This window comes from Chinchilla lanigera, unplaced genomic scaffold (assembly GCF_000276665.1).
Source record: "Chinchilla lanigera isolate Chin_1 unplaced genomic scaffold, ChiLan1.0 scaffold00019, whole genome shotgun sequence".
Lineage (NCBI taxonomy): Eukaryota > Metazoa > Chordata > Mammalia > Rodentia > Chinchillidae > Chinchilla > Chinchilla lanigera.
The window spans coordinates 8,692,987-8,715,841 of NW_004955420.1; the positions used below are offsets into that span (position 1 = coordinate 8,692,987).

General features: G+C 40.7%; 1 pseudogene; it reads left to right on the top strand.

Annotated features, from left to right (window-relative positions):
- Nucleotides 1–3,938: 3,938 nt before the first annotated feature.
- Nucleotides 3,939–6,267, top strand: LOC102021248 (annotated as a pseudogene).
- The last annotated feature ends 16,588 nt before the right edge of the window (nucleotides 6,268–22,855 follow it).

Below are 22,855 nucleotides of genomic sequence, written 5' to 3' on the forward strand. Positions count from 1 at the left end.
GTATTTCATGTGCACAAAGCCAAAATTTTAAAATACTATTCCTGAGGCTCTGGATTGCTTCCTTTTTCTTGTTAAATTTTTGACAGAGTTAAATTGAATTCAAGTGGGGCATGTTCTGAGTTCTGAACACCTAGACCTTTCTTTTTTGTTATCATTTTTTGTTTGTTTGTTTTGAGACAGGGTCTCCCTATGTAGCCCAGGCTGGCCTTGAACTCCCAACGATCCTCCTGCCTCTTTCTTCCAAGTGCTGGGATTCGGGTGTGCACCACCACACCCAGCGGAACTCCTAGATCTTCCTAAGTATGCTTACCCCCCAGCTTTACCATAGCCAGTTTCAAGAAATAAGTAAGACAGTGGAGTTTTCAAAACTGCTTTCCTTATGCTATAATCCCTTTCTTTTCCTCTTAATTATAATTCTGAACTTCCTAGTATTATTTGCTCTTTTGCGGGTCTGTACTTTCTTTTATAATGGTAGAATTTTTTATGCAACTATCTCAGATATAAAAAAGAGGCAAAGTTTTATCAAATAAATATACATCACCTTCATACCTCTCTCACTCAGGCCTGACATGGTGGAAAACTTATCACTGGTGGAAAACATATGTTTTGAATGTATATAATATGATTTTGTTTTGTCTTAGTTTTGGCCGTTGTCTGAAAGTTGTAAACAAAATGTCACCTTAATTCAACTTTTAGGACCTAAGAAGAGTTTGTAAAGCACACTTTGCGACTCTAACCCCACCTCTTGCTTCCAGCATGTGGATACATAAGAAAGCCTAGAGGTAAAATCAGTGGCCTTGCCAGAGTTCCTGCTGCTGGGGGCTGTCCTTCAATTTACCACCCGCTAACATATCTGAATACATTAACCTGCTTAACCAGAAAGTTAAAATAATGTATAGAAAAAAATGTGGGTAATGTTTTAGACTTATTTATTGATTAAATAAAAAGTACAGTAATCTACAATCCTTAAGGTAGAAAATTAAAATGACCCATAGAAAAAAATGAAGATTATTCTTGCCTAGATATATTCATTATATTAAATATATAGTGTAATATAATTATGCTGCGGCATTTCTCCAACATCTTACAGCAAACAAAATATGTTTACAGAACCGGAACCGACGTCCAAGCGCTGCCTCTACTCCAGGCTGCCTCACAGCGATGGACCCGAGCAGTATCTCTAGCCACACAGCTGCAGCGAGCGAATTGTAGTACGTGGCTGCGAGGGTCCAGTTGCTATGAAAACCACTCAGTACGACCCCTGTGTAAGCCAGAGACGACGCTACATTTAGACGATAGGAAACATGCTTAACATCAAATATAGTTCAAAAAACCATACATTACCATCTTAATTTATTATGGTCCCTAAGAAATTATGATAATGGTTAACCGATAAGAGTAATGGAAATACTAATAATCCTATTAGTAATAATGTTTTTAAAAGAATTCTCTACCAAATGTTACAAATGTTGCAAAAAGAGCATTCACTAACAAGTGGGAGGGGCTGGGGATTTAGCTCAGTGGCACAGCGCCTGCCTGGCAAGTGCAAGGTCGTGAGTTCGATTCCCGGTACAAAGGGGAAAAAACAAATAAACAAACAAACAAACAAACAAACAAAAACCAAAGCAAAACAAAAGAAAAATCACTAAAAAGTGGAATCACATTTTAAGTGTGTAATAAACTGCAGATGTGACATTCGTATTTTGATGTACTCTAATCCTCACTGTGTTAAAAATGGAGTAAATTGTTACCATGTAATTTTCTTTGTGGCCAATAATGCCACCTAAAATATGTGCCCCCGGTGTGGACAGCTTCCCTAAGCCCTCTAGCTATGCCACTGGGTCAGAATCACTTTATTTATTTATGTTTTTAGTACTGCGAATCGAACTCACGACCTCGTGCTTGCTAGGCAGACACTTATGCCACTGAGCTAAATCCCCAGCCCTGAGGATCACTTTAAATTGGAGTGTTATCCAATACAGCCAGGAAAATGACGTAGAGATTTTTAAAGGCAGATGAAGAGACCTTACTGTTTAAGCTTCTAAAATTAAAAATATACCATGTGATTCTTTGTAAATAAGAAAAGTATAGTACTATATTCTTTCTTCATCTGTATTAGGAAAAAACAAAAAAGACAAAAAAAGAAAATTATCCTAAACATTAATAATACTTACCTTTGGGTAGTACGATTGAGTGCTGTTTAAATTTTCTTCTTTTTGCTTATATATTTCCACTTCTCTAGTTCTGGCACTCTTCATTTCTCCCTGGACTTACCGCTCCTAGTTTTATTTTTCTTTTTCAGTCTTCCTCAGGTCAGGCGTGGCGGTGCACACCTGTAATCCCAGCACTCTGGAGGCTGAGACAGGAGGATCACTGTGAGTTTGAGACCAGCTTGGGCTACAAAGTGAACTCAAGGCCAGCCTGAACTGCATAATGAAACCTGTCTCAAAACCACACACACACACACACACACACACACACACACACACACACAAAAGAATCTTTCTCATTCTTTGACCTACCAGAAGGGTGATCTTCATTTTGTTTGTTTGCTTGCCTGTTTGTCTTTTGCAGTGCTGCGGACAGAACACAGGGCCTTATGCATGTTAATTAGGCAAGTACGCTACCAATGGAGCTACATCTCTAGGTCCAGAGTGATCTTTTAAAAAGTAATTCTGATGCTACCAACCCACATTTTAAAGCCTTTGAGGCCTTCTCTGAGAGTGTGAGTTTTTAAACAAGGAAAAGAAAACCTATCGGTAGCATGGTGAATAGACAAGATTCTTTACCAGGTGTCTTTCTTCTTCTGCCAACCTCCAACACTGCAAGCATGTAGGAAACTGCCGTCTCTGGAGCACACTGCTCTCGTTTACCAGCAGGCTTCCTCGGCACATGAGCTCTTTTTCCCACCTCTGTCCCATTCTTCTCATGACCAAATTCCACTCCTGCTTTCCCCTCAAACGCAGCGAAGAGATCACCTCCTCATCCTGTTTCATTAGGATTTTCTGTACTCGTTTTGTTTTCCCACACCATCCCCTGGCTGTATCAATCACAGGACTAAACCATCCTGAGATTGCTCATTTATTCTTGTGTTTCCTCCGCTGCAATGTATCACAGAAAATGTCTTATGCATCATGTGGCTGGCACATAATTCATGCATAAAATCTGCTGCTTTTAGCTGAACGGATGACCACATGCTTTGGTGACTGACAGGGTACGAAGACCAAATAAAATGCGGAAGTCCAGTCTTGACGAGTCTTGATACTGAGTGGTTAGGGGAATTGAAACACTGCGAGCAGAAACCAGGAAGTCTGCAGGGAGACTTAGTGTGAGAAGGTTGATGCTCTGTGTTATACATAAAGAATTTAACTGTAGAAAAGACAAATCTGGACACTTTTTAATATAACCACAATGTACTCATCCACGCAGACCCACGGCAAACCCACTATCACGGGAGACAGGTGAGCACAGCTGATGCTTTACGAGGGCAGCGGCAGGCAGACCAGTGTGCGTCAGGCTCCCATGCTGATGTCTCTTGTCAGGGCTGGGTAAGTAGGGGACAGGGTTAAAAGAGACAACTATCTGCTTGCATTTGGAAAGAGAAACAAGAGCAAATAAAGGCAGAAGGAAGTGAGTGCTCTCGAGCAGTGGTGGTGAGCCTATGGCACACATACCATAGCAGGCTGTTTGTACCACTGAAAGCTCTAGAAGATTCAATGTCACTGTTCTACAGTGTACTTACAGGGCTACATTCGGTGTCCTACTAATAGTTTCCATGTCCAAAAGGTACCATTCAACAAAAAAATGAAAAAGGCAACCTCTAAAAATTACAAAAAAGAAACACAAATGCTGTGTATCAGCTTTGTGTAACCATCATGAGACACGGAAGGCAATAAACTTAAAAAAGGAAAAGAATTCTGGTATTGCCCACCACCACCATGGCGCACTACAGCTTCAAGGAGCCGGGCATTGTGGCGCATGCCTGTAATCCCAGCACTCAGGAGGCTGAGGTAGGAGGATTGTTGAGAGTTTGAGGGCAGCCTGGGCTACAGGCCAGGCTCAAGGCCAGCCTGAACTAAATAGCAAGACCTGTCTCAAAAAGACATAAAAAAAAAAAAAAAGATGAGATCATGGTGGTGCTGTCCATCAAGAACTTTATTGACCTGACTCAGTGAAAGACTCCAATGGTTATTTGTAAACACTATCAAATTCATTGCATTAGACATTTTTACAGAGAAAAGGCAAATTTCCTCAGCAGAATTACCACAACTCAGAGATTCTAATAGATTTTCCCAAATTGGATGATATCTGTCCATTTTAAGCTGATTTGATGAATATTCTCTACAAGTTGGGTCCTGGACAAATAAATATTGCCAAAAATTTAGTGGACAATGTTGCTAAAGATTATGTGTGGCTAATGAAATATGACGATTCTCTCTACTGCTGCAGGCAGCGGAAACCTGCGGCCCTTGGGTGGATGTGGACTATTATCAAGAGACAGAAGCAGAGTTTGGAGTATTTGGAACAAGTGCATCAGCATGCATCCACCTGCCAACCATCGATCCAAATACAAGGACTCTGCTTCTGTGTGGGTACCCAGTTGTTGGGGATCTGGCTTCATCAACAAGGTGATGAGAGTAGATGTGGATGTTCAGCCAAGTCTCTGCTTGTCTGGCACATGGATTATGAGTATCTATGTTGGCAGGTTGTAGACACTCCAGGGATTTTGGATCATCCTTTAGAGGATTGGAACACCTTTGAAATGCAAACTATCATTGGCTCACCTTCACCGGGCAGTTTTGTTTGTGATGTATTTGTCTGAGTAGCATGGACATGGATTGAAAGAACAATGAGACCATTCCAAAATATCAGACCACTCTTTATCAACAAACGTCTTACAGTTGTAGCAAACCAATGTGATGTGCAGGTGCAACGGCAAGCAGAAACACTGCAGTATCATTCAGGATTTAGAGGCAGATTATTTTACATCGATGGGCATTGATGAGGATCACTCCCAGAATATCAGGTCCCAATCGATGGTGGTCTAGGGCTTATATGGAATAAGCAAGCAGGAAGTACAGAGGCAGAATGGCTTGTCAATTGGGGATTGGTTTATAAAATGTGCATCATAGTGACCAGCTATACATCACAGTCACCAGGCGTTTCTAAGAGACAAGAGCAACAGGAAAGGAACAGGAACTATCACCTGGGCAACTAAGAAACAAGTATACTGGCTGGGGGGGAGGGGTGCATCTTTTGCTACACAGAGACTAGCTGAAGTTCCTGAAGAGGATTAGAAAATATTTGTAGACTGTCATAGAGACACAACCCTGACTGAGGAAGGTATGATTAAGGTTAAAACAGAGGCTTATGGTTCATCAAGTGAAAACCAGAATGAGAGGAAATAAAGTGAATGAAACGCAGAACAGATGGCAGTTAGCTACACCAAACAAGCGAGAGAACAAGGAGAGGCACCCCCTTCATCCCAGAACAGGATGGAAGCTGGGGAGCCCAAGAAAGGGGAGATGACTATATTTTGGATCTTCAAAAATACTGGGATTTAATGACTCATTAGAAAACTATGATAAGATACCAGAGTTCTGGGAAGGCCAGAATGTAGCTGGTGATATTGATTCCGCTATCAGGAAGAAATTGGAAGAGTTAGAGGAAGAACAAGAGTTAAGAGTACTGCTGGAGAGTGTGACAATGAACCTGAAAGTGAAGATGAAGAAATGATGGAAATCCAACAGCTGGCAAAACAGACCAGAGAGAAAACGGAATTGAAAATCCTGCAACCCAACTGAAAAAATAACGGGATCGCGGATGCCGTGAACTGCTAAGAAGTTTCAGTGGGCAGCTTTGGAGAATGAGATGTAAAGTCTTGGTATTGATGTGGATGATAAAGACAATGCCCTCTACACAGTCCAGGCAAGATGGCCTCGGAATGTCACTAGGAAAAGACAGCAGGAAGAATCTGTCCTACCCACCCCTGCAGCCCGGAGGCAGAGCTGCTCTCGAATTCCACGCGATGTTCCTGGTCTGCGGGATGTGAAGGTGGGGAAGAAATCCGAGACTCTGATGCAGAATGTTCAGAAGAAAATGAATCACTTGGGGAAGGAAGGGGAGGCAGACAGACTTGTGTTTGACATGAAGCCCAAGCACTAACTCTCCGGAAAGAGAAAAGCTGACAACAAGGACAGGAGGCAGTGTGCTTTTCAGGGACACGGTTTGGCTAGACCGGCTATTTCATTTAGTACGGTTTCATAAAACTGGAATAATCTACTAACTGAAAAAACAATGAAAGTAGCTAAAGGGCTGGTTGCTGAAAATATGACTAACCCTACAGAGGTGTACATAATATTACAAGTATTTTGATTAGATATTGTCTCTGCCCTTTAAAGAGTTGATGCAGATTTCAAGTTGAAAGATTTGTGTGACTATTGGGGTTTTTGATGGAAAAAGAACTTTACTTTGCAAGGCATAGCTTTGGCTTATTGCACATGAGTAGCCATTTTTTAATGAAGAAAACATCCTCATCTTGTGGTATATGCAGAAGACTACCAGCTCTGCCCTGCAGGATTGGGAGAAAACCTATTTATCAGCATGTCAGGACCCTGTGCTTAAAATATTCCCTTAAATTATTGTCTAGTCTTTTTGTACACTATGTCATTGTCATCTTTCTTCAACTATTTTATTCAAAATAAACCTCTGGAGGAAAATAGTTTTGATATAAAAAAAAGAAAAGATTTCTTTTGGATCACAGTTGTAGAGATTCCAGGCCATGTTTGGCCGGATCTGTTGCTTTGGGTCTATGGCAAAGCAGCACATCATGGCACAGGGATTAAAACCACTTACCTCTTGCCCAGAAAGCAAAAGGGAAGGAGAGAAGACCCTGGGTTCCACAGTCCCCTTCCATGCCAGGCCTCCTGTGACAGAAACACCTCCCACTAGAGATCCTGCCTCAGCCCAGTAACAGCACACTGGAAAACAACCTCTTAACCCACGGGCCTTTGGGGACATTGAACAACCGAACCACAGCAAATGTTTCATCGTTTTTAACTCTATATCAAATTATTACTATAACTACATGGGGAGAATGAATGATTTGAAGTTTTTAGATAGTATTTTGACTACATGTCTTGGTAGAATAAATTCTAAGGACAAATAAAGCTATAAAGAAAACATAAACTTCATACATTACACAGTTTCATTGTTCATAGTAATATCAATATTATTTTGAAATGATTGTATATATACTGCAGGAGAAAGCAAATAACTATGTTAATGTTAAAATACAAGATGTCTCACTCTTAAGCTGTCTTTCTAGATATAGCTATATATAGAGACATTTATGTATCTTCTTTAATGTTAAATTTGAATTGGAAATATCAGTATGAGCCTGTGATTTAAAAAAAAATTTCCAGAAAGATGTATCCTAGCTCTGTCCACTGAAGGGGACTGGAAGAAGTAATGACAGCACAGATTGTGGCCTTTAAATACCATTTCCAACTCAAGAAACCAAGGCTCCTTGGAGGAATGAACGATTTCAGGTCTATAAATAAATGTACAGTGCACCTTGCCTTTGCCACCGATATTGGTGAGATTGTCACACAGAAATTTTTTTTTTTATCTTTTTGAGACAGAGTCTCGCTATGCAGTTCAGGCTGGCCTCGAGCTCACTTTGTAGCCCAGGCTGGTCTTGAACTCGAAACGATCCTCCTGCTTCAGCCTCTCAAGTGCTGGGATTACGCCTGGCATAGTTTGGATTCTTGTGCAGTCTCATTTCCATGGCATCATTGGAGGCCCACAGCCTCTGATCATTGGTAGGTTCTCCCCCTGCTGTCTTTTTTCCTGGCCATCCACTTTCCCAAAGCAGCCTCTTTCTTTAGATTTAAGACTATCATGTCTTAAACAAGCAAAGTCTGTTCCCACAGACGTGTGTTCATATCCCACAGGGTACAACATTCACTGCCTCTATTTCACACAAAAATACACAAAGAAGAGGGGAAAATGGAATAACATAGTGGGCACCCATTAGTTGGAAAAGGAGAAGCAGCTCACAACCCCCAATTCATCACGGATCCTGCCCCGTCCAAGGTATAAATGTCTGTTGCTTGTCTCAACACTAGGTGCTGAGCTTGCAGGCCTGTTTTTAAGGTTCTTCTGTAAGTCCCTCTGCTGAACTGCAGCACCTGTTCAGTAGCTAACTCTCAGAAGTCTTCCTTGTATTCTGGTTCAAAGCCAGAGTAGCATGTCTTCCTATCGGCCTCTTGTTTGTGTTTGTATTACTTACTGATGAGTTAGTAAAAGTGATGAAATAAAATGAGTTCTCTGGAAAGAAAGAGATTAATGTCTGAACCTTAAGGAAAACCCACATCAGAAAAGCAAAAGGAAGAAAAGAGGTCTCTTTAGAATGGGTTTCTGATTTACTCTTTTTTTTTCTTCTTTTAAATTTTATTTTCTTGCTTTTTTTGTTTGTTTTTTGTTTTCTGGTGCCAGGAATCGGACTCAGGACCTTGCGCTTGCCAGGCAGGCACTTGTGCCACTGAGCTGTATCCCTAACCCCTCTTCTTTTACGTTTTAAAAATACATTTTCCACCTACAGAGTTGAGAACTGGTCCCTTTTCTGGAGCAAAGTCTCTGTAACCTGAAGCCATGAAGCAAATCTCAGACACAAAGTTTCCTCTTTCAATTCAGTGACAGAGGCATGTGCACACGATCCCCCGTGTGTAAGCTATGTACATGCTTACGAAGTATTTTTAATCTCGGTTACAGATGTTAGCCTGCGTCCCATTTTTAACTCTGATGTAGGCACTTCTGCTGGTTGCCCAGAAGCTAGGAATCTGGGAAAACCAGGGAAAAGAGTGGCCTGAGGGGTAGCAATAATTTTGTTTCTCTACAGTTCTGTTCACTCCCAGGCTCTGACCCACATGGATCCATGGGAAGCCATTGCCACGAGGGGCAGTGAGTACAGTTGATCTCTTGCTGGGTGGCATCAGCTGATACAGTGGAGACCTGCGTGATCTCCCCTCCTTTCAAGTTCCAGCTGCTCAAAGGAGCTGTGACTGTCCTCTCTGACTAAGTTGAATCTCATCAAACACTCTCATTATTCAGAGTACACCCTTACCCCACCGCTCCCCTTTGCAATTTTCCATGCATTCATGTGTTTGATAAATGCCTCCTTCTTTCCATAGGAGCGCAGGGACCATGACTTCTCTGTCTATGCGTATCCATCTGTGAACACACTCCCTACGGACTAGGCACTAAATACTGTGTAAGTGAATGACTTCTGGGCCAGTGGTAGTAGGAAGGACCTTAGATGAAATTCAGTTGCTTTCTGCTTTAACAAATGAATATGATGGCGAAGAAATGTTCCCAAGCCTCATGGATTTTCAGCAAGGAAACATTAAGTGATGGTTAAGATTGTAAGACTCTGAAGGCAAACGATCTGGGTTCGTATTCCTAGTGCTGCCGCTCAGTGGCTTGGTAAGTTACTTAATATCTCTGTGTTTGTCTCTTCATCTGGAAACATTTAGTGCTTAAAATAGTACTTAGTACATACTATGTATTATATAAGTGTTGGTGGAAAAAAGTAGAGGATGGAATGAGATCAAATTCTAAATCTCTTGTCTGATACTTTGTTGTCGGCATAGACCTGTGGTGTCCCATAGAATTTTCTGTGATGATGGAAAGGTGTTCTACTGTGTAATACGGAAAGCCCCTAGCCTCACTCACCTGAGCACTTGATATGTGCTACTGTCACTAAATAAACGAATTTGATTTTTAATTTTTTTAATTAATTTAAATTTGAATCCCAATGGACAGTCAGGAGCAGAAATCGATGCAGTGGCCAAGTCATCACAGCTGGTAGGTGTCCTGCTACCCTAAAGCTCAGGGAAATCTTTCTGAGCAAGAGCATTGGAGTATCCCAGAAGCCCAGAAACTCGCTGCCTTCTTGTTCTGCCCGGGCTCCCCAGGCCAGGGACCTGACAGCAAGGCATGCTTCTACCAGGTAGCTCTGTAGGTTAGCACATCCCCCAGAACTGTGGTTAAATAAACCAGTTAGGAGCATTTTTTTTTTTTTTCAATTTTAGGACCACATGCCATAAACTTAAAAACAACAGTCTATAAATAAGCAAAAGTTTCAAAGGCCTAATGTGAACATTTCTTCAACCAGCTTTGAAGTGTATATTCTTCAGGAATGCTTCAAATGCTACATTTGGAGAGCTACTCTTTCATATGGATAATCTATCTATTGCCATTTAAAAAAAAAGTGAATCCAAGAAAAAGGCAAGACCTGCACTTCTGGGTTTCCAAATTAAGCTACAGCTTGAGCTAAAAATAGCTTGCCAGGGTGGAGAATCTGTTCTCTGAATTTAAATGGCTTGCTTCTCTCCCAGAGGACAACACTCACTGTGTTCTATGCAGGACTGGGCTCTGGGAAAGCAGACTTCATGTTTTCTTGGGATTCCTTTCTGCCTTGTGTTGAAGCAGAGTGAAAGATACCCATACACACCTGCATGAAATGTAATGAGCATAAATATGCGTAGCTGTTCTTAGTAGGTGTGTGTGTGTGTGTGTGTGTGTGTGTGTGTGTGTGTGTGAATTCAGCTTTGTGTACATAATCCTAAGGACATCCCTAAGAGCCTAAAGGTTCTGAAATGGATCTTATGTCCTTTTTTTCAACCATGTTACCATTTACTCTATTAAAATTTATCTTCTCCTAATTGTCATTGAAGGATTTTACGCTTTTTTTTTTTCTTTTTTGAGACAGTGTCTCACTGTGGAGTTCAGGCTGGCCTTGAACTCACTATGTAGCCCAGGCTGGCCTTGAACACATGGCAATCCTCCTGCCTCAGCCTCCCCAGTGCTGGGATTACAGGCATACGCCGTCATGGCGATTTTATGCTTTTTAATTTCAGAACAAAAACTTTCTGCTGGGCGGGTTTTGTTTTTTTTTTTCTTTTTCTTTTTCCCTGATGACTCCTGGAACACTGGGATAAGTTTCTACCTGGTAGTGAAGACCAGAAGAGAAAAATGAGAGGTGACAAGTATCAGGCTTAATATGTGGTAACAGTTACATTTTCAAATGGACTATACTGCATATACTGAGAAACTTCTGAATAGAAAAGGTATTTATCATTACAGCATTTTAAAGCTTTCATTTCATTAGTTATAACAGGCATATACTTCAAATAACCAAATAATTCTACAAGCCTTGTAGAATTTCTTAAGACAGCACGTCTGCGTAAGGTGTGGGCCTCTGTGGGGACCCCCAACCCCCTCGTCCTTCGCTCTCATGACCACAAAGGCAATGCATTTTATATGATACCATGCTTCCTAGTATCAGCCCCCCCACATAGACCTCCTTGAAAAATTGAGATTCTTAGTACTGTATTTTAAAAAACTGTACAGGAGGGACACTGCCTATAGAGGCTCTCTACTTGGGAGGCCAAGCCAAGAGGATTACTTGAGCCCAAGAGTTGGGGCCAGTCTGGGTGAAGTAGGGAGACCTTGTCTCTTTTAGTTAAATTAAATGCATACATATCATGAAAATCCAAATAATCCAGAAATGTAGGAAATATAAAATGGAAGCCCTTTGAAAGCTTGTCTTCGGATAACTACGAAGAATGAGGATGATCCCTCCTGATCGCTTATATTTTGTCTAGCTCTGCCTGCTTAACATTGGTATGCAACAGACCTTTCATTTACTCATTCGACACATTTGAGCATCTGTGTAGAATAAGGCACTGTGCTAGGGAAGGAGTATGGGGAGAGCAAAGATAAATCAGAACCAGCAGGCATCCAAGAAAGACACAGAGGAACGGAAATAAATAGAAACTGTGAAAAGTGTTGAAAGGGAGACATTGGTTTTTAGAGCTCAGCTGACAGGAGCAAATTTCCTTTAGGGAAGGTTAGGACAGGTTTCCTGGAGGAAGCTGCATGTAGGCTGGATTCTGGGAAGTAGGTAAGATGTTAACATGCAAAGATGAGGAAGGGCAGTCTAAGAGCAGAGAGCAGAATGTGTGCAAAGACAAATATGCCTCAAGAAAGAGTGTAGGACGAATTTTGTTTTAAGACCCAAAGGGAGCCCATTGGAAAGTAAGGAGGGAAATAGCCATTAATCATCATGACTTAGGCTACACTTTCTCCAGGGGTGGTGAGGAGCTCTTGAAAGTATCAGGACAAAGGTGTGAAGCAAACACAGTGTTATCGGCTGAACTGTGGGCTCCCAAAATCATATGCTGAAGCCAGATAGGGCCTTTAGGGAGGTAATTAAGGTTAAATGAGGTCAGCAGGGTGGGGGTCTAGTCCAGTAGGACCAGTATACTTGTAGAAGAGGAAGTGAAGCAACATTAAAACTGCAGAAAGAAAATCCCTGTGAGGACACAGTGAGGAGGCCCCATCTGCAAGTTCAAGAAAGTCCTCACTGGAAATCGCCACTGTTGGCATTAAGGTCAGCCTCCAGAGCTGTGAAAAAAATAGAATATCTGTAGTTTAAGCCATCCAGTCTGTGGTACTCTATTATAGCAGCACAGAAACTAATACACAGAACTAACCATTTGGTTTAGAACATTTCTGTGTACTTACGATAGAATAGTCTTTACAGTGGTCACATATTAAAACAGTGGAATTGCTCTTACCCTTGTACTCTTTGGCTCTCCATCTAAAAAAGTGAAACTGACTCTATTTTTGAGTTTTGTTATTATTTAATTCAGTAGCCTACTATTCAACACACACATTCATTATATGCTTCCTTCTGTACAAATATTCAAAAGTCACCATAATAATTACCTGCATGATTTCAGTGAAAATGTGTTAATATTAAAAAATAGTAAAATTAGCACAACTGCTAACACTGAGTGTTCACAGTGTATCTGACACTATCCTAACTGCTTTTCAAGTTTGATTCATTGAACCCTCACAATAACCCTATCATTCAGTTACTATTATTACCCCCATTACACAGAAAAGGAGACTAGGTATAGGGAGATGAAATGACTTGCTTCAGATTTTATAGATGGAAAATGCAGAACTGAAATTAACCTCATTTACTTAGACATTTATCCTCATTATTAAAATCCTAATAGGACATATAACCATTAGATGATGTGTAGAAGGCAATTTATTTTTAGACGTGACTCAAAATTTCAGCGGAAAATGACTTCTGTGATGAAACTCTTTGCTACCCATGATGTGAATCAAAGGCAGGATGTGAGTATCTGGCCTCAGACTGATATCCAAACTTCAGGAATTCTTCGTCTCTTTCTACCCGACTTTACTGAAGATAAAACACATTTCACTCCAGCTTACAGATACAGTATCTGACAACATCTTGCAAGGGATTCTGATGTTAAATCAAAAAATGAACTTTCTGGGTTGATAAAGCTGAAGCCATTCTTTGGACCTTTTACAAGATGTTCCAGTGGCCCTCTTACCTCTATCTTGTACATCTCTATTTTGTTCTCTCACTAACTCAACACTGTCTTTGTTATCTTTATTACCAAACTCTGAACTGCGCTTCCGTGCCAAGACTCTGTCGAGTTGAACTCTAGATTGAGTTTTCTTCATCTGGTTGCGTGAACTCTGGAAAACAGAGAACAAAATTTTCCTCTCTCTTTTTCTCATCAGCTAGTTCCTTCAGTGATAAATGGTTTCAGCGTTACTCATGTAGAAGTTCCTTAATAAACAGTTCTGAGCTATAAAAAAAGTAGGGGATCATTTCCAGAATGAATAACAACATGAATTAGTTTTGTATCAGAGCAGTACAAATGGATTTTGTAAAATATGTAAGGATGCTTGAGAGAAAGGAGGAAATAGTCTGAGAAGGGTTCTCCAACCCAGAGGATATGAAAGTGGTAAGTACATGCATTGTTCTGGAGAAAAGGTCTTTAAATAGTTAAACCTCCAGTGAAAGCAGTCCACAGGCAGCTTGGAGAATGTTTATACTGCTAGGCCAAGCCGGAAGCTGGAGTCAATGACTTCTGCTGGCAGGAAGGGGAGGGGGGAGGGGAAGAGAGAGGTGCCTGAGGGAAGATGCTTAGTTGTTCTCAGCCTGGAAGAGTTTCTTTCACAACTGGAGGCCAGAATACTAGCCAGAAAGCTTTTCCCATTGCTCTAGAAAGGATGAAAATGCTGAATGCAGACAGAGTGAAACCAAAGAGATACAGACAGGCATTGCGCCCAGAATACAGCTGGAACTTCCAACATAGGAGTGGAGTTACACAAAAATAGGAATTGAAATGCTTAGACATCTAGAAATATAGTTGATAAAGCATTCTTTAAATAATATGATAAAAATACTTAAGATTGATTTAGCAAATTTTACATGCCAACAGCTGCATTAATAGTTTCATATTCATTATTCCATTCAGTTCTGGGGACCTCTACAAGAAAAGTTTCTACTTTAGAAAGTATCTCTTCTTTTTAAACAAGTAAGCAAATCAAGGCTTTGTATGTTAAATAGTTTGCCTTATGTATAAATTTAAATAGTTGCATTATGCTAAATTTTTAAAAATGCGTAGTGAGTAAATGTCTAAGATTTACTTACTTCATTTATGAGAGATCCAGTTGGTTCAAAAAGGAGGATGGGGGAAGGTGCTGAGATTCTTCTCACCAGGGGAGGAATGTTGGATAAAATTACAAAATTAGAGAATAAAGAACTGATTCGTGTGCTCTACAGCAACAAAACCCAAATAGGATTCTTTTCTGTTGGATATAAATCATATGTTTTTCTTTAGGACAAAAATGATTTTTAATTTATCAGTTTTATGCATGTTCACATCTAATTTAAAGACATAACTCTGGCCAATAAAACACAGTAGATCAAACAAAATTACAGCCCCAGATAAGCAGGTGATCTCAGACAGACCTGTTAGACAATGTTTGTCATAGTCTGGATGCTTGTGTTCTTCCAAAATTCATGTGTTGAACTCTCATTACCAATGTGATGGTTTTATAGGAAGGGGGACTTTGGGAGGTGATATGGTTACAAACTTAGAGCCCTCATGAGTAGGATTAGTATCTATAAAAGACATCCTGGGCTGGGGATTTAGCTAAGTGGCAAAGCGCCTGCCTGGCAAGCGCAAGGTCGTGAGTTCGGTTCCTGGTACCAGAAAAAGAAAAAAAAAAAAAAAAAAAAAAAAAAAAGACATCCTAGGGAGCTGTTTTCTTAAGTGAGGACACAGTAGGAAGGTGTTTTCTAAGATCCAGAAAGTATGTCAGACACTGAATCTGCTAGCACCTTGATCTTGGACTTCCTGACCTCCAGAACTATGAGAAATAAGTTTCTATTCTTTAAGTTACCCTATCTATGATATTTTGTTATAGCAGCTCAAATGGACTAAGACAATTCTGGGTACAATATTGTCTAATAGAACTTTCTGGGGATGATGGCAATGTTTTTCAATTGTACTCTCCAGAGAGACAGCCACAGGTCACATATGACTGTTGGACATTCAAGTTGTAACTACTAGTATGACTAAACTTTAATTAGTTTAAATTCAAATACTGACCCGAGACTGGTGATTAGATGAGACTAGCGTTAGATGATACAGCCCAATAGCTTTGAAAGGGCACAGTTTGCACAACACTCAATTGCTCTTCATGCACAATAAATTTTAAGAGATATGGTTGGTAGTACTGACTTGGCAGATAATAAACCACATTTTGAGATGCACTGCTTCAGTCCATGCTCTTATACTATCCATTTTCCAAAACAGGCAAAGGTGGTAGTATCACTCCCATTTAACAAATGACTGCTGGATGCAAAATTTTATGCAAAATTCAGTAAAACTAAGATTTGGACCTGAGTTTTTTGGTTGCAAAGCTGAAATATCAAATGCCAATAGAAACCAGTTGGTCAAGTAGATGAGTCAAGTGGTTTGGTTATAAAACAAACTAAAAATGGCTAGTCTAAATCCAGTTGGTTATAGCCCAGAACTGACAGATCTTGTAATTTTTCAGGAAAAAAAAAATCATAACTCTGAATTTTTATGTAAGATATTCTTGATTTTCAAAATCCCCTATAGACCAAACAAAGTAAGTCTAGAGTTCTGATGTGGTCCACAGGCCACCAGTTTTCAGCCCCTGCTAGCTCAGTAGTGTAAATGCTTTCTTCTTTGCTCCGCTGACTCTAACAACGAACCAAAGACAGGGCTTTGGCCTTTCCAGACTTTCCAAAGCAAAGTGAAGGGCTGCTCACAGAGTTTGTCAATATGGCTCTTTCAGTGCTTGTCACACGTCTCCAAATGGCTATTTATAAGTTTGTCTTCTCATCTAGATTGCAAGTCTGCAGAGAAGAACATCTACTCAGCCATCTATTGCCAGCAAACCCTTGGAAAATAAAAATTATTCAATCTGTCTTGGTTGAATGAATAGACATGAAAATCAAAAGCTTAAATGGAGTAGCTATGGGCTATTTCTTCATTTTTTACTTTAAATTCCTATGAGCCAAACAAATTTATTTTCTTGCTGTTTCAATGTTTTTGAACCTAGCTCAGGCTTGCACACCAATGTGCAGAATATCACACACATTAATTCAGAAACAATCTCAAAGTAGTAATACCTACAATTTTAAAAAGCCTGCTATGAATCTGTACATATTTTATTTAATCCTTCCAATGACCCAGTGCAGTAAACATTTTCATCCCTATGATTGAAGAGCCAACAGGTTCAGAATTATTAACTAAGCAGTAAATTGCTTCAGGTTGCACAGGTCTCAACTTTATTGCCTCCCAGGATGAATGCTCTGTGAGTTCTACTCAGCATCTCTACCTGTACAGTATAAATCTATGTGGAAAAAAGTTACTACGTCTAATCCTTTTCTGGGAAGACTGAAAGTGGAAGAGGACGTGGGAGCCAGGATGGGACCTTGAGGCTGAGGCTAGTGGTGAACGGCTCTCTTATTGGGAACAGAATGTGCCAGAACCAAGCAAACAGTGGGTGAGAGTGAGGTGGGCTGTGGAAGCGCAGAGCTAGTACTGGTGAAGGCAGACAGAGGGTCTGAGTCCACAGGAAGGAGAGCCAGGAAATAGAACACAGGGCCCAAGTGTCAGTGAGGGTCAGGAGTATAAGGTAGGGCAGATAGAGTGCGTCTCTGATGATTAATACTTGGGAGAATCATAAGAAGGAACAAGTCCTGCAGTATCCCAGATCTGTGCCAGGCATCAAAGCAGAATCTCAGGTGATCCTCAATCATTGATTAACTGTTATAAGTTGCCCATGAGTTGCCCACTAGCAGATGCCTCTTACCCTCAAGGGCAAGCAAAAGGGAGGTTCAGAAAATTAGAAAAACCTAAAATGGGTTTTTCAATTTATAATTTTTCTCCTCCACTGCCAATTTCCTCTATCAGCAATTTCTACACCCTATGAAGATGTTATCATCCAATATATATTAGTCCATTCATTTGTTTTAGGGCTCAAATTCAAATCCATCTGTACAGTTGAATGAAATGCTAATTACTCTCAAAGAAGACACAATGGAAATAGAAACTTTCTAAAGCAGAAACTCCAAAATGATCAAAGAAAAGAAAATGGCTTCCACTGGTTTCTGAACACTGAGCCTGTGATGGAGGAATAGAAAAAAAAATGACCCAACCACACCAAGTCAAGGAAGATCTGGAGTGGGTGAATGAGCAAAGATTTGCCAACAAAACGCTATAGCAAAAGACTGGAACATGATTTTTAAGCTTGAATGTGATAGTTTTAAGGTGCACAGACAGCGGTGTGCCACAATCTTATACACTGGTAGCCAGTTTATGGACACTTTACCCAAGAAGTAGTTCAGGACAAAAATAGAATTGGCCTCAAAAAACAGTTGGACATAGTTGAATATCAGATTCACCTTGGGTTATTAAGAGAATCTAAGGGTATTTCAGGACAGATATATTAGTGATACTTTGTAGTTGGCAAGCTTAGAGGGGAAGCATCCTTACTAACAAAATGTCCCTGTATCTCATATGAAATATTTTAAGATATTTGTTCAAACATAAAAGGTTTGAGCATCCTTGAATTTCGGTAACCTGGTTAGGTCCTAGAGCCAATCCCCATGATTATGAAGGTACAACTGTATTCCTTGTATTTTTTAAAACAGATCTGAATTTCCCCCAAATCTTTGCCTTTGAGGTAAGCAGGTCTTTCTCTTGAATTTATCCAAAATTATTTTATGAAATACATCCAGTACTTCCTCACATTCTTTCCCCATTGAAAAAGAAATCTATGGTATGTAGAAAAGTCTCTGTGTGGCTCTGGAACAAATCTAGTCAGTAGAAGCAGTGCTGTAAAGACAAGGGCAGGGAGTTATTTTCTGTACTGTGAAGTTTGGTTCTCTGTGAAGAATTTCATCAAACTGAATATGTCATGAATTTTAAATACTGTGTATTTGATGCTAAAGGGGAAAAAGTAAGTATGTTGTCCTTTCTTGTAGGCTTGTCTTTAGATGTGTCTGGTCATTACCTTGGCAACCCTCAGAAATGGCAAGTGACGTCAAGAAAAGAGGAAAAGCACCGCTGAGAGCACGCAGGCCATGCCTTATAGCTAATTCCAAGGACTGAAGTTGGCACGGGCACTAAATGGGTTTACAATGAAAATAAGAAGTCTTCCTTCACAAACTTTTTGAGGACTTGGAGATCTGAAGAGAATGTCTTTGAGTTTTTAATGTAAGCAAGATGACAAGTCAGCTTAGATTTTCTGCTCCACCATAACTGCCTAGGCTATGTTCTGCATGAGTAAATCTCAAAAAAGAGGGGAGGCTGCCTTTCTCTTTTGAAAATTGTTGTCCCCAACATTTTATTATGAAAAGTACACATACATGGTATGTTGAGAGGATGTTGCATTAGACATCCACATACTCATTACTCAGGTTCTTCTATTACCGCCTATATGTATCTGTCTATTCACCCATCCATCCACCCACCCATCCCTTTATCCATCCCCTAATCCATTTAATTTTGATACATTTCAAAATAAGCTGCAGACATGAATATACTTCCTCCCTTAATATATCAGCATGCATATTGCTAACTAGAATTTGATACTCACTTATGGGTTTTCTATTGATATATATGTAAATGCACATTATTAAATATACACTTGCTGAGTTCTGACAAATGCATACATTTGTGTAAGCCAAACTACTGTGGAGACACAGAACAGAACTTTGGGTGTGTGGCGGGGAGACACCAAACTTCACTGTTACTCTCCTTCCGTCCAGTCAATCCCTACCCCCCACACTCTCCATGGACAAATGCTCTTCTGAAAGTGTTTGTTTTGGTTTTTTTTTTTGGTTTTTTGGTTTTTCTCCGGTACCGGGAACCGAACTCACGACCTTGCGCTTGCCAGGCAGGCGCTTTTGCCGCTGAGCTAAATCCCCAGCCCCTTCTGAAAGTGTTTTTAAAGGCCTGGTGTTCTAAGCTGTGGCCATGCACAGTGGCCCCTACCTGTAATCCCAGGTACTTGAGAGGCTGAGGCAAGAGGATCACAAGTTTGAGGTCAGCCTGGGCAATCTGGCAAGATCTTGTCTCAGACTAAAAAAGGAAAAAAGGGCCAGGCATGTAGCTTAATGGCAGAGCTCCCCTGGGTTTGATCCTCAGTACCGGAGGGGAAAAAAGCACAACTGAACATATTCACTTCAATGTAGGAGTGACATGTAGCATTAGTGTGTCCAGCAATTACTTTTACTCTGTTGTAGCTTTCCCTCCGTTTCACCCATGTGATGCCGGTACCCCACTTGCAGGGATGACAGGCAGTATAAGGACAGGCTGCATAATTTGTAGGGCCCAGTAAAAAAATGAAAATGCAAGACTTTTGTTGAAAATTTAGTGAAATTTTTGAAACAATAACAACTAAGCAGCAAACCAAGTGCAAGGCCTTTGTGACTGCAGTTTGCTCACCTGTGAAGCCAACCTTGTTTAAAATAGTTAATGGTGTGACTGGATGGATCAAATCACACTTCAACCATAGGAGACAAGCGAGAATGTGGAGCCCCTTGATGGAGCAGGGATGACCCCCTTAGCAGCTGCAGGTGAGGCGCGGTTCAGGGGACTTGGTGGAGGGCTACGGTAGTTGGGGGCAGGGAGGTACTTGGGGGGTTCCAGCAGGGAGGTAACAATACACACAGCTGCGTCAGTATGGCGGCCTTGGATATGGCCCTCCTGGAGTCCACTGGCTGGAGCTCAGCCCAGTCCCTGGCAAGTGAGTCAGTCTTTTCCTATATAGTGCCTCATTCTCTTGAAGTGAGGGAGTAGTTTCTAACCCAAGCCATGCCAACTGGGGGCCTTCCCTGTGATATTTGGAGAAGCAGTTCCTACTACCCCTCATACTGCATTACCTTCTTAGAAGAGTAACAAATCAAGATTTTTCAGCAATCTGGTAAGCTTCAGAATTTAGTGGACTAGTTTTTCTCAAACTGTGATTTTTTTTTTTCCCTTCTAGGATCTCCACAAGTATTATTACTTTTCCAAATATGCTTCATTTCTGTTTTTTTGGTTTTTGTTTTTTTTTGGTACCAGGAATCACACTCAGGACCTTATGCTTCCCAGGCAGGCACTTGTGCCACTGAGCTATATCCCTGGCCCTGACACTTCATTTTTAAAAGCAATTTTACTTTCACACTAAAGTGAGTGGAAGGTACAATTTCTATATGTCCCTGCTCCCTGCACGTGGTAATGTCAGCTTTCTGTACCAGAGTAGTATAGTTGCCACAATGGATGAACCTACCTTGACATAATATTGTCACTTAAAGGCCATAGTTTACATTAGGGTTCACTCTTAATACTGTGCATTCTAGAGGGTTGGAAGAATATATAACCATCTGTATTCATCACTGTAATGTGATACAGGAGAGCCCTAAGCATCCTCTGTGCTCTGTCTATTCATCCTTCCTTCCAACCCCTAATCTTTTTATTGTCTTCATAGTTTTACCTTTTTCACAATGTCATTTAGCTGGAATCATACAGTGCATGGACTTTTGGGATTGGCTTTTATCATTTAGCAATTTGCATTTAGATTTTCTTCATATCTTCTCGTGGTTTGATAGTTTATATTAAAACACTGAACAATACTCCATTGTCTGAATGTCCCACAGTTTATTTATCCAGTCACCTACTGAAGGACATCTTAATTGCTCCCAAGTTTTGGTAATTATGGATAAAGCTGCTATAAACACTCATGTGCAGGTTTTTGGACAGAAGGTTTCAACTCATTTGGGTAAATACCAAGAAGTACAACTGCTGGATCATATGGTATGAGTATGTTTAGTTTTGTAAAATACTGGCAAAGTTATTTCCAAAGTAGCTATATCATTTTGCATTCCCACCAGAATAAAACTAGTAGGTCTAAAGTAAGAGTGGGGAGACCAGTGAGTAGTCTATTGCAGTCATATGAACAAAAGAACATGGACATGGGCAAGGGGTAAGCAATGGACATGGTGAAGTGTATCCAGATGAGACCAGCACATTCAGAGTGGAATGGCCACGGACACAGGTGAAATGTATCCAGATTCTGGACATTTCTTAAACACGGAACTGCCTGGTCTTGTGGCACTTGCCTATAATCCTAGCACTCAGGAGGCTGAAAATTGGATTGCTGTAAGTTCAAGTCCAGCCTGGACTACAACATAAATTCAAGTGCAGCCTGGACTACATAGTAAGACTGTCTCAAAAGAAAATCTGATATAACTTGGTCAAGGATAAAAGCTAGGTTAAGGCCTACATCTCTGCTACGTCCCTGAGTACATGGTGGTGAAACTGAAAGGTGAGTTAAAAAGGAATGGAATAGGGGACCAGGCTACAGGATGGGACGGTCACGTGACAATTCAGGTGGAGATGTTCATGTTGTCTACTGTGATTCAGTTTGAGAGGCTGGATGGGAGACATTCAAATTTGGGAGTTTTCAGTACATTGTATGAAGTATGTCCTGGCGGCCTGCCGGATTTGTTCTCCGTGCCGCTCCACCCTGCTCTCAGCCTCCATTCAGACTGACTGGTATGGATTAAGTCAATCGTCACCAGCCTTCCAGTTGCTACTTGGGTTCAGCCAGTTTGATGGGAAGTCCAAAGGGAGAGAGGCCAGAAGAAACACTTTATTCCCCCAGTTGTAACTTGCAACTTCTCCTCAATTGTTTGAATCGCTTAATCAAACGTCACAGTACCTGTCAGGCAGGCATCTTAGTCTATTTTCTATTACTATAATAGAATACCCGAGATTGGATCATTTATAATGAAAAGCTTTATTCACTTCATAATTCTGGAGGCAGGGAAGTCCAAGATGGGGTGGCTAGATCTGGCCAGCTTCTGATGAGGATTTCATGCTGCTTCAGCTCATGGTGGAAAGTAAAAGCCAAGTGGGCATGTGAGAGAGATACAAAACATGAGAGCCTGCCTCATTTTATAACCCACCCTCTCCGTAACAGACCCCGCCCCAGGATAGTGAGAGCTCACTCCAGTGAGAAAGGCATTAATCACCTCCCCTGACCTCATCACTTCTGAAAGGCCCCTGCATCCCACACTACCAAATTGGCAATCAAAGTTCAACATGACTTTGGGAGGGCACAGACAACATTCAGATCACCAAAGTACGTGCACACTGGCACACACAACTGTCTTTTCAATCTGTCTCAGGTACTGTATTGAGGATATGCACAGGATTTTTTCATATTCACAGTTTGTGTTCAGAACCTAACCTAATACAGTGTTGGATCAGTAAGGTTTTTTTTCTTAAAGAAATGAATAAATGATTTTCAAAAATGGCTTATTGTGTGAAAAGTTGTGAATCTGAATAAAGTTGGATTTTTACAAATAAATAAATAAATAAATAAAATGGTTTATTGCTGGGTGCAGCAGTGCCTGTAATCCCAG